The sequence below is a fragment of the Pteropus vampyrus genome, unplaced genomic scaffold (assembly GCF_000151845.1).
Source record: "Pteropus vampyrus isolate Shadow unplaced genomic scaffold, Pvam_2.0 Scaffold1, whole genome shotgun sequence".
Classification (NCBI taxonomy): Eukaryota; Metazoa; Chordata; class Mammalia; order Chiroptera; family Pteropodidae; genus Pteropus; species Pteropus vampyrus.
Window position 1 is genome coordinate 28,979,084 of NW_011888782.1, and position 10,087 is coordinate 28,989,170.

The 10,087-nt window shown below is 37.7% G+C and overlaps 1 pseudogene; it reads right to left on the minus strand.

The window, feature by feature from the left end:
• Window positions 1–3,528: 3,528 nt before the first annotated feature.
• Window positions 3,529–7,698, minus strand: LOC105288950 (annotated as a pseudogene).
• Between the last annotated feature and the right edge of the window lie 2,389 nt (window positions 7,699–10,087).

Here is a 10,087-nt window from a genome sequence, read left to right on the forward strand (position 1 = left end):
GGCGATCTCTCAGAACACAGTATTGCTCCTACATTTTGAAGATTTGGTATGTCTTTAGTTACATTAAGGAATCAACGCAAACAGTTGTTGTTGTTCCCTTTGGATGTCTTATTAAATTTCATGGAAGCTCTTAGCATGCAGACACTTTAGCACCAACATTTTATTACTATTTAGGGTCCATTCATTGGATTTAAGATTCTGTAGACAAATCCCTCATCCCCTATCTCACCCATAAATAATGTTTCTCTATGCTCAAAGTATTTGAACAGTCTATTTTTAATCCCAACACCTAGAAAATAATGCTTAGTTTACCCACAGAATACAGAGTATAGCCTGGTGGTTAAGAGTGTGGTTTGGGGAGACAGGCAGATTGAATTAGAGACTTGCCACTGTTCTCTATAAAATATGTAAACTCAGGCAAGCTATTTGACCACTCCAGTTCTTTCCTTGGTAACATCACCTCATATGTTTATTATTTATATTAAATGATATAATGCTTGTAAAACAATATAGGGCTTGCTACATGTTAAGTGCTCAATATGTAATAACTATTCTTATCATTAATCACAGCCAGCATCTTAGTTCCAAAACATGCTTGCCACAGCCCTCCTTACTACCTGAAATATCTCCTTTATAATAACTCTTAGGCTTTAGACATTGCTTCTAGAAAGACATTGAATAGTAATACAACATCACTCAATTATGTGATTTAATTTATTAGAAGAGCTGCTTTTACCTCACTTTTGAACATGGCCACAAAGTAATGGCAACAAAACAGAGAAACGTTTTGATAAAAATTTGAGGTTAAAAAGATGTAGAAAGTCTAGAACATGGAATGAGGATGGAAGAGAACAGGCCTTGGAAGCGTGTAACAACTGAGTTCTGGAAACCCAGCAAGACCAGGGGCACCTGGAGTGCAGACTGAGTTTTCTTCCTATTTTCCACACTTTCCACTTCTGAAATCCAAATAGTATTACCTAATCCAAAACACTCTCATATGAAACACAGGAGTCCTGATGCTTCTAAATTATAGTAATTTTACCTAATGTATAGATGACAATAATCACTTTGAATTTTAATTATATAGGTAAATATGTATACATTACTATGTTAATGTTAAGAGATATTATTTTCATTTTATAGATGAGATAAGTAAAGTTAGAGGATTATCTACAGAGTTCTCATAAGAAGTAAAATTTGGATAACTTAACTCAACTTTGGCTCAGCCACATATCTGCAGTATAATCCAGGGATAGAAACTGAGCCTCAGTAGTCTCTCACTGTAAAAAGTTGATAGCATGGTTTTTCCCTTGAAAGGTTTTTATGAAACTGTGCATATGTGAGTATAAGATTGTATGTGAAAATATGTAGTACAGTGCATGACATATTGTGCTTGTTCAACAAATACCAGTTTCCATCTGTCTGATGCTAAATGCCATACTCTTCTTACAATCTCATGGGAAGATGCACCATTATTGCATCATTTGTACTTCTAAGTTGAGAAAAGAGTTGGTTCTCTTGCATCTTCACCTAAATTCTAGACTTTCTCTCTCCTTTTCACTGTCTGTTCATTCATCCATCCTACTCACTCACTCATATATTGATTAATTTACTATTTACCAAGCTGGGTTATATTCTTCTTTCTTCAGCATTTTTTTTTTTCAGTCAAAATACTTAGCATTTTTAAAAATGTTTCTGGGAAGGAAAAGATTCCGATTTTAAAAGTCTTGGGCTTCTGATCACTAGTAGAATGTTTGGCTGCTATACCAAGCTGACCCCTCTTGAAAATGTCAAAAGAAATAGACAACTTACCAATAGATATTTTATGCTTTCTATACTTATTAAGAAATATAACACAATAAAGAGGGATACGTAATAGGTAGGGGATATTAGATTATAATAACAGACACTTAAATTTCAGTAGTTTAACATGGTAGACATGTCTGGATAGGTATTCATGTGAGCAGAAAAATTCTACTCCAAATGGTCCCAAAGGGACCAGGTTCCTCCCATCTTGTTGTTCCACTATCCCACAGAACCATTCTATAGTAAATATCCAGCAAGTGAAATAGTAAAAAGCAATCATGGAGGAGACACACCACATTTTATAATAGCCTTGGTTTGACAGTGACCCATATCACATTTGCTCATATCTATTGGCAAGACATAGTCATTCAGACACACCTAGCTAGAAGGGGAGGTTCCTAGTTACAATCCTATTACTGGAGGAGAAAATAGAATTCAGTGGACAGTGAAAGATCAGTGCCACCCTGTATGAAAGTGAAGCTGTATTTCAATTGTATTTTTGTTTACTCTGAAACAATAACTTGCTAATACTTATCCCATTATCCTGAAGAATCTTCCAAGAAATCATAATTTAAATTTTGCCTGTTCCCAAAAGGATAACCTGTTATTTTGGAGTGTGGGTGGCATTAGTTGTAGAAGGGGGTAGGGGGAAGGGTAATCTTTCTTAATGTAATTTTGAATCACAGACCCAATTTAGTGCAGCCCTAGCAAAATATTCAATTAAAATCATATTATTAAAATAAAATTAATGTTCTGTTACTGAACTGCTTGGCTGAATGCACCAATTAAAAGTTTTCTTATTTCCCAACCCCCTCTCTAATCTCTTTGGGAAAAAGAAATACACACAAACACACACAACTTTAAAACTAAATAAATTGAGGCTAAAGTTGAATTTTTCCCTTGAAATAATATAATCTTACAATTATATATATAGCATTTGAGTCATGTGTAATACAGCAAATAAAATGTTAAAAAAAACACATAATGCAAATACTTTATTAAAATAATCACAGCTTCTACCTTCTCGAACTTCAAACTTAAAACTACATTTAACCTTAACTTCCTTCTCTTCCTCTCTTTATCTTCTTAAAGTGACTTGAGAAGTCACCAAGAAAAGATGGAAATTAGGGGGAAAAGTCAGAATAATGACTGTGGAAAACCTTAGATTTAGCAAGATGTAGCTTCTAATTTTAAATACAGTTTTGTTCTCCAAGTGGCCCACAGACGTCATCCTGGGACCCCGTGACATATGCAAGACTTTGACCCTAGATGTGCCAGATAGCTCTTCCATACTCTTGACTACCAAGAAACTATTCTTTCCTTCATTAACCCCTTATTACAAGTCGTGCTCTTATAAAAGTAGATGTGGACTTATGTGAAAAAAATCAAATGTATGCAAGCATAAAAACAGCAGATAATGCGGTATATGCATTCCACTGATCTGCTGGAGACATAAGGCGTCCAAGAAAAAACTCTTCTAAAATTGCCTGGTTCAAGGCTGCAGGGTATGAAGGTTACGGTTGGCATGGTAGCCTAAGGCACAGCATGGGGACCACCTGCCTCCTCCTGTGGCCGCGTGGGCGAGGCAGCACCAGCTCTGGGGGACTCCAGGCCTGCGAGCAGAGCAGCAGACAGAACCCTTCACGCTGGGGTGGCCACACCTGGCCCTCCAGGTTTCCTGGGCGTCAGGGCCAGCGAAGTGCACCCTCAGAAGCCCTGGTCTTAGTTGGCCTTTGTAAGGAAGATGCCAATCAGAATGACCCACATCTGTGAGTCTGTCTGGATGGAGAGGTGCAGTGCTTCCAGGGACCGAAGGCCAGCCTCCACCCCGCCCCCTGCCACACTCTGTTGAAGGAGCCAATGTGGCGGTAGCCATCAGGGCTCCGAGGGCACCTTAGTGTGGTTGAGCGGCTCTCATCCCTATCTCTCTAGTCCGACTAGAGGTTATCAAAGGGCAGCACTTCCACAGAGGTGCTGAAGAGCTTGCAGCCAGGTGATCAGAGTTACTCCTGCTGCGGAACAAGAACCGCTCCAGACCTGACAGCCAAAAGAGGCAGAAGCGGATGAAATCCTCCACAGCGTACTTTGAAGCGCAAGAAGAATGCCCAAGCAGGGGCGCCTGCTCCATGGGGTAGTGCTGCTAGGTCCCGAGGCTCATGCTCACCTCCACCGGTGTGTTGAAGTACTCTTCCCGCAATGCCAGCTTCCCCAAGTCCTTGGCCTTCAGTTTCTGGATCTTGCCCGCCAGCCAGCAAGGACTGAGTGCTCACAAACTGGAAGAGGGATAGATTGAAGCGGACCCGCAGATAAGCCTTATGTGGGTCCCAAAGCTTCGCGTTCTTCTCAGGGTTGCAGACCTTCACCCACAGAATATGGTCCAGGAGCCAGTCAATGGGCTTGTCCTGGTAGAATACAATAATGGATTCCACAATCAGGCTCAGATCCAGCGACTTGAACATCTGCCCAATGATGCCCAGCTGGGAGAACTGCAGGATCATCCAGTCCTCTGAAGGCTGCTGGAGTGCGAATTTCTTCTTGGAGCTCAGGTATTGGGTTTAGCTTAGGTGTTTTCCTCCAGCTGCATGTAGTAGATGCCTTTGGGCTCTGCATACATCACTAGGAAGCAGTAATCAAGGTTCTTTTGCCATTTTTTCCTATTTTAAAATTTTCTTTCTACTCTTTTCTTTTTTTTTTGCAGGCTATTTTATATTTAGGGTCCCCCGATATCACTTATATTAAAATGCGCTTTACCCATCCCCTATCATCTCTTGAGAACATTGTTACAGTGGATTTATTATAGCGTTCATCCACCTTGAGACAATTTCTTTCTCCTCAAGATTTTCTTGTTTGTACATGTAAGAAATATAGGATCTTGTGAAGCAACAAGTTTTCCAGTTTGATTCAGCTGCCATTTTGCATCTTCCTTGAACCATTTATTTTTCAGTAAGTTAGCCTTTCTATTCTAATGGAAAATTCTGCCAAGCTTCTTTGTAAAGCTTTGTATTCAGATGAACATCAATCGTATCCCCCCACTATTGCATAACAGGGGAATAGCTGTCGAGCTGCAAACTAGCTCTCATTTGTGTGCATTTGCACATGTTGCTTAATATGTTCGTAAGCTGTGCTAAAGTCGTCTTCCTTGTTTTAAGAGACTTCTAGGTCTTCAAAAAAAAAAAAAAAAAATCAAATGGCCAGAATAGTACTGGTTTGAACTGTTTCTAAAATATGGCAATTGAAGTCATAACTAATCTCAATTTCTAAGTTAATCCTATTTAATATGCTTTTTGATGAGATAGCAAGTACTGAGAAGATAGTTATTATTACTTTTTTAACGGCAGATGTAGACAGCTTTTGAAATAGTCTTTCATCATATTAGGGTTTAGAAAAAAACAGTACCCTCATAGCAAATTTATGTCTGGAAAGAGCCAGTGATATTATTCCTAAACACAGGTAAAACACACGCATGAACACTATGTATACAAACCCAACATATACACACATGTATGCAAAGACACCCGCATATAGAGGCTCCCCAAACACGCAAACACTCTGATCCGAAAGAAACAGAAAGAAAATGAAGTGCAAGAAGAGGGCTTTATGGATAATCTTGAAAACATATTCTGAAGCTACTTCATTCTTTCAGACTTTATATTGTGCAGATGTCTCCTGCATAGTGTTTTTCAGTGAGGCCATAGCCTGTCGAGCCTAGTCCCTCATTCTGGGAAACTTGTACATTCACTGCAGAGGTGTGGTAAGATTAAAAAAGCCATAACGACTTGCTTGGGATTATGACATGATATGCCTGCAAGACAACCTAATTTAGGGAAAGAGTATCCATGGTTGATCACTCATATCACATGAAGACTCACTGTCATCTCTGCAAAAGTAACATGCAGCTGATCCTAGTGAGTCTCAATTCATATTTTCCTGCATCTGTTTCTTGATACGTTTACCAAGAGGAGGTTTCCTGACACTTGAAGGCAGTTCATGATGAAGTCCCCATCCAATCATTTCAAAGAGCAATATTCTTTGTTACAGAAGCAGCTAGGCCACCAGAAGCCAGGAATATTTTCTGGTAAGTCTCTCTATCACCACAGGATTCGTCTCAGTTCCGAAACAAATTTACCCATTCCAGATGAATTTCAACAACATTCGGTTTCTCTATTTGGCCATTTGTAAACAGTTAAATGATGCCTTTCTCAGGACACGTTCAATTATTTAACTCAAAATTAATCAGGTTACCTTAAGTTAATGTACCTTACCCTTTTTAGTTGATGAAATTTAAGAAGAAAAATTTCATATGAAGCTTTATTTTTGAGTGAGGTTTCTATTAGACTGTAGATGAACAATCATTGTTTTTTTTGTTTGATTTTTTGTTTTTTTTTTTTTAAGTCTATATGAACAGATTGCTCTTCCCATGGGAAAGAACTCCAAATATCAGGGAAAGGGATGACCTAGAATCTTGAAAAGCTGAAACAGTCCCAGGAGGAGGCAGCCTCTCAGGTATTTTTCTTCCAGTCTTTGCATAGCTTCTCATCCCTGAGAAGTGCACAATATTGAAATAGGTCAGCATGTGGAGAGATATTAAAGAAGTGTTATCTGCCCTCTGAGTCATGTCATTCGGCGCTTTATGTTCCCTTAGAAACTGAGGAAAAGCAAGGCCTCATTAGAGCAAATGAGACCCAAATTTTCAAGCATGTTTTGACTCTTTTGCAATGAATTCTGCCTGGAGCTCAGCTTTAGGTTGAGAGGATGACAGACATTGGGGCTGTGGAATGGCAAAGGGGAATTAGCATGCACTCTCTTTTCCGCATGGTTTTGTTTGTAATTCACCTGTGTAATTCAGATCTCTGTTTCTTCATTATACATAATAATTGGGTAAGTATTGTCTGGGATAAAATCAAGCCTGAGTTATACAGGTACTGCTTTCAAAGAACTGACAGGAAGGGACAAGGAGAAATGTTAATATTCCCATTTAATTTGAAGGAATATGTGAATTCTAGTTATATATACATCTAAGCCTTTAGCATTTATCCAGGGGCTACTAAATCAGGCACTGTACATTGATTATCGCATGTAATTCTCACAAAAATCTAATAAAATGATTAAATGCATGGTTCCATTTTCCAAATGAGGAAGCTAGAGTTAAGTAATGAGCCCAAAGTTGTACACTTTCTGCATTCGTTCTCTTCAAACTTCTAGGTGTTTTGTACACAGTTGCTATAGAAACCTTCTTAATACTGCTTTGATCTGTATTTAACTCCTTATTTTTTCCAGTAATCTCCACTGTATACATCATAAAGTCAGTGATAGATTTGAAACTCTAAAGTCAGAACCTTATTTTGCTGCCTTATTGGCCTTCTCTGTCACAGGAACCAGCCGCTTTTGCCTTCTTTTCTTGCTATTTATCCACATAACTTAACCTTTTCTTTGTCTCAGTGTTTGCTGCTATCTTGTGAATGCCTTGATTTCTGAGTAATTGAGATCTAATCTTCTCCCTGCCACAGAGAGGAAGGGTCATTCAGTGTAGCTGGGTCTCTGCCAGGGTACCTGCCATTGGTTTGAGTTTTATACCAGGCTGTTCTCTTCTGACATCCGTGCCTGTACCAGTTGTCTACAAGTCATCCTCTCAAGTTGGCTGCCTATGTTAGTTTGCTAGGGCTGCTATAACAAAGTACCACAAACTGAGCGGCTTAAAAAACAGAAATGTACTGTCTCACAGTTTTGGAGGAAGAAGTCTGAGATCATGATGTTAGTAAAGCAGGTTCCTTCTAATGGCTGTGAGGAAGAATCTGTCCTGTGCTCCTCCCCAGCTTCTGGTGGTGTGCTGATAATCTTTGGCATTCACTGGCTTGTCGAAGCTTCACCTTGATCACTGCCTTCATCCGTCATGTTTTTCTCCCTGTGTTTATTCCAAATTCTCTCTTTCTATAAGGGAGATTAGGGCCCACCGTAATGACCTCATATCAGATTAGGGCCCACTCTAATGACCTCATCTTAACTAATTACATCTGTAATATCGTATTCACAAATAAGGTCTCATCTGAGGTACTGGGGGTTAGGACTTTAACATATGAATTTTAGGGGGACCCTAAATAAATCTGCCCCATTATTTATCTAGTACTCTTTTATGGCCCCCTCTGATTTACTTTGCAACCTCTGAGTTCTACATTCTTATACCTTTGTTACTGTTTGTAACACCCGGTAACTTCTGAATCATGGTAGGAATTTGGGAAATGAAAGCAGTTAGGAAAGATATCGGGTAAATGAAGTCTGATAGTCCCCATTCAAACAACTGCTTTACAGCTCAGGGCCCAGCAAGGAGCCAAGAGAATTTCTAGTCATAATTATTTGGAACAAAATTCATTTTTAAAATCATGAACTTGACGCATTGGGCACTAAGAGTATGTCTCCAAAGGCACAGTTTAAAAATATAGGATAAAGTATGGCTGAATAGAAGAGCTGGAACCAAGGAAAATGTCATTCAAGTCCTTACAAATATTATTAAGACAGTTTTTATGGATCAAATTCGATGGATTAAATGTTTCCTTCCGGCATCTGGAACAAAAGTGCGAAGTAAAGTATATCAGTGTCTCTTTGAGTTACCATGTAGTTCTACAAACACATTACTTTACCCATGTAACCCATCATAGGGCATTCACAATAACATTAGGACTTCATAGTGGCTACAATTTTAGCCTGGTAAACCAATGAGATATTTTTAGCTTCTGGCAGATGTGACTATGACTGTATTTAAGGATCACTTTGTCCTTTTACATTTCAAACCATTTTTAAAGGTTAAGAAGACAAAAACCTATTTTTAAACCAAGATTCAGAAAACATTTTAAAAAATAGTTTTGAGATTTTATAGCTAAATTGTACAATTCTACAGGTACTGCTTTCAAAGATTCCAAATAGGGATTTGGAATCCCTATTGCAAAAGGAAATTTATTCAATATTTATTAGTAATTAAAAAGGAAGAAAACGAATATTTTTAAAATGCCAACAGAATAAAAAATAGAGGAGAGAATGAGAGCTTTGTCTCTAATAAAGTATATTAAAATTAGGAAGTAAAAGTCAAAAGTTTGCTGGTAATTGGTAGAGAATGAGCACTAAGCAGACTTTTAAGTACTTTTTAAATTCTAACCTTTTCGATTTTCTTTTCCAACTCTATTATTTGGGATAGAACTATGGTAAAACTTAAAATTTTAGGAGAGCAGACTAAAACCAATCTTCCGTTCATCTGTAGACAATAAAATTGTTGGTCAAAATACTAAGAACAATTAACTTGGTTTAAAGATGATATGCAAAGTCAAGCCTGTATTTTGAGATAGCCAGGATCTTGGATTTAGACCCCATCAATACCATGTAGTTCCACAAGTACCAATTATTTTAATCAGAGTTGCCCAATACTTTATTAAATTTAGCCGAAGTTGGCCTACAGTGCAGTTTGGGAGATTTTGACATTTGCTGTCAGAGATTTAAGGTGTCGCTAATGACAGGGACATGAAAAGTTGGCAACACAGACAGATATAAGCAGTGGCTTTTAAGGCTTTGTGTCAAAAGAAACCAGGATAATAATATTGAAAAATAATGGGTATAAGAGGAGGATTAGGAGAAAGGAGCATATAGCTTAAGTAGATAAGGACACTATGGGAAAATAACAAAGGGAATCTCTACAGGATGACACAGGAAAAATAAAGGGCAAAGTGAATCTCCATGGGATGGCACAGACCAGAAGTCTCAGGGGAATGCAAAATGAGGTAGTATGGGGCTTTCTGGAAAAATTTTTCATACAATCAATTAATAATGAAAAGATCAGAGGACTGTTTATAATTACATAAAAGTAAATAAGTGGGTTTTTTTTTTTTTTTTTTTTTCATTTTCTTTACTCTTGATCCTACATTGACAATAGTAACTTGATTTTTTTTTTTTTTTTTTTTCAAATGAGTATAGCATGCTGTATTTCTTCTAAGAGGCAGGGGTCTGGCTCTTTAGAGTTTAAAATGCTGTACTTAAATCCTTTAGAATACAGCAGTCATTTATAACTTTTAAATCACAGAAGAGAAGGAAGAAAAGGAGAAATTCATAATTAATAAAATGCAAAGAGGAAGGTGAAGACAAGAAAAAATTTTCCAAAGTCATGTTTTAGTTAAGAATAAAAGTTATGTCCTTAAGCACCTTTTTGGAACTTTTTTTGGTAATCATTTCCTTGTTTTTATTTTTATTTTTAATTTTTATTTTATTAGTTTCAAGTATACAGTACATTGGCTAGACATTT